This window comes from Mus pahari, unplaced genomic scaffold (genome assembly GCF_900095145.1).
Source record: "Mus pahari unplaced genomic scaffold, PAHARI_EIJ_v1.1 scaffold_4611_1, whole genome shotgun sequence".
NCBI lineage: Eukaryota > Metazoa > Chordata > Mammalia > Rodentia > Muridae > Mus > Mus pahari.
In genome coordinates this window covers 91,374-94,636 of record NW_018391676.1, presented here as the reverse complement: position 1 = coordinate 94,636, position 3,263 = coordinate 91,374, and positions in this window count along the sequence as shown.

Below are 3,263 nucleotides of genomic sequence, written 5' to 3'. Positions count from 1 at the left end.
AAGGGGAGAAAGGACAGAACAGGATCAAGAAAGCAAGAGCAAGAGAGAGAGAGAGAGAGAGAGAGAGAGAGAGAGAGAGAGAGAGAGAGAGAGGAAGGGGCAACCAGACCTTTTATAGTGATTTAGGCATATCTGGCTGTTGCCAGGTAACTGTGGGACAGAGTTTAAACAAAATGCTAACAGAGTACATAACCAATATTCTACAGTGTATTTTGTTCAGATACTATGCATTTTATTTCCCCTTACTGGGTCTACAGTCGTCAGAGCTTATACTCATTCTGCATATGGTTGAAGTTGATAGGCAAAGTTGTACTTGTGACTTGGATGTACTAAATGCAGTTATATTTTTTAACTTAAGATTAATTTATTGTGGCTAGAGAAATGAACAGATACACAGTTAAGTACACATATTGCCCTTGTTGAGGACCCAAGTTTAGTCCATAGCACCAAAGTTGGGGGGCTCACAAATGCCAGTTTCTCCAGTTCCAGGAGATCCTACACCCTCTTCTGTCTTCCATGGGCTCCAGCACACACACAGTGCACATGAACTCATATATGTATCCACACATATAGCTAAAATACTAAATAATATAAGTTTATTGGGATAAAGTCCCATCATGAGTCATTTTTAACAGTTATCCTGAGTGGGTCACTATAGAAGGGACACTGAATAATTCCATAGGTAAAAGTAAGGTAGCACATGATCTATGATCTGGAGTTGGTACCATCATGAGGTGAACAGATGGGGTACAACAAAGCAGCAGGCCTCACATTTAGGCTTTAGGCATGAGGATCAAACAGAGAAATTTAGTTATTCCTGCTGTGACAATGGCATATAGAGCTAGAAAAGGAGGCAGATGTCCTCTTCTACTAGCGTATCTTGAGTACTGTGATCTCAAAGAACCTGGTTGAAGGTCTGGGACAATCAATCACTTGTGAGTGATTCCTAAGAGGCAGAGTACGCCTGCAAGAGCCTATCATCTACAGGAAACTCACTTCTATCAATTAATAAATTGATATAATTTATAATCCTGTGCTCTTTCTATTTTTGTTGTTTCTGACAGTTTCCAATCTCATTTACTTTACATGCCTCATTCCTTAACAGGCTTTTCCCTCATCCCTAACAATAACATTCCTAATTGTTGTTTCTATCCATGCACTGTCAGTATCTATCTACCTCAGTTATTGTGCTGTTCATTTTCCATCCATCAACCAGTAAAAAGACATTTAACTCCTATAGTCAGTCTGTCCTAAATGCTAAAGATACACGACAGTGAGGCATAGTGTGTTTCTTTACTAGCAAGTTGTTTTCTTTGAACCTTTAATTAAAGGAAGCAATTATCCATTTTAATAGTTTATTTTTTTTAGTTTTTTGTTTTGAGGTTTGTTTTTCTTATTACAAATATCATGAATCTACATTCTATAAATTTGTTATTCATATATATATATCAACAATATTTGTTGAATAATTGATAATAAAAGTGGAATAAAAGTAAGAAATGAATATAAAATGTTTTGTGGATGATATGCAGCCATGTGAAAGGTTCTTGTGGAACACTGATGACTAAAAAGTAACAGAATTTTCTACTTAAGACTGTCAAATGCCCAGTGGCAATTTTGTTGAAGAGAAGCCCTCTTACTGTTTAAATGTGAACTATCTCTTAGTGGCTCGTGTGTCAGGGGCTGGGTTGCTAGGTCATGGGATTTGGGCATGCAGCTGAATTTTGTGGATTCTGACTTAATCAACAGATCAGTAGTCCTATTGGGAGATGCTGACAAAGAAAGTATGGCTTCATTCGAGGAAGCAGTTTATTGGGGGACATGTCATTATGAGCAATTTCTTCCCCTGGCTCTTTTCTGATTTTCCACTTTTTCCTGTCTGTCATAAGCTAAACATCTTTCCTCTGTCATATGATCCCATCAGCATAGTTTTTTTTCCAATACAATGAGCCAAGAGACAGATGGAAGCATGTGAAAATATAAACAAGAATATATTCTTCCTTTCTTTTATTTGGATTATAGGCATACAATACTAACTCATATAAATCACCCAAAATAGGAGAATATTGCAGATGCCCTAAATGTATGGTAGTACATATTAGAAACCAGAGTCCTTTGTGATCCTCAAACAAGAAAAAATATTTAAAATGACATCATAATTAGATAAGCCTAGGAGATAAAGATAAGCCAAAGTAATAAAAACTTCATTAATAATCATGTTTAGGAGCTGTCTTACAAATGATTTGAGATATTTATATTTTATCTTATGATCAATAAAGCCTGCCTAAGAACTTGTAAATGGTAGGGAACAGAGTAAATTCAGATATATTTCCAATGGATGAATTCTGAACAATGGATTTTATTTGAGGAGTTTTATAGTTTAAATATTTAAACCATGGCTACATTTCAAATTTTTTGCAATGAGTTCAGACAAATCTACTTTTTAAAGCTATTGGAATGAATAAGGATAGCAAGGTTACAGGCTGTGGCATTAATACACAAAAGGCAAACATTTTTCTTTTTTTTTAATTATTATTATTATTTTCTTTATTTACATTTCAAATGCTATCCCGAAAGTTTCCCATACCCCTCCCCCCACCTCTGTTCCCCTACCCACCTACTCCCACTACTTGGCCCAGGCCTTGCCTTGTGCTAGGTCATATATAGTTTGGAAGACCAAGGAGCCTCTATTCCCACTGATGGCCGATTAGGTCATCTTCTGCTACATATGCAGCTAGAAACACAAACCCCGGGGGTGCTGGTTAGTTCCTGTTGTTGTTCCACCTACAGGGGGCAAACATTTTTCTTTCTATTTTTTTCTTTTAGTTTTCTTTATTTCTATCAATTTCCACTCTAATTTTTTATTATTGGTTATTTTATTTATTTACATTTCAAATGTTATCCCCCTTCCCAGTTTCCTCAGGAAACCTCCTATCCCATCACGCCCCTGGCACCTGCTTTTATAATGGGGCTCCCTAACACACACACACACACACACACACACACACACACACACACATACACACAAACACACTTCTACCTCACTGCCCTAGCATTCCCCTATGCTGGGGCATCAAGTCTTCACAGGACCAAGGGCTTCCCCTGCCATTGATGCCAGATAAAACCATTCTCTGCTACATATGCAACTGGAGCCATAGATCCCTCCATGTGTATTCTTTGGTTTGAGATTTAGTCCCTGGGAGCTCTGGGGCCTGGGAGGAGGGTAGAGACTGGCTGATTGATACTGTTTTTCTTCCTATGGG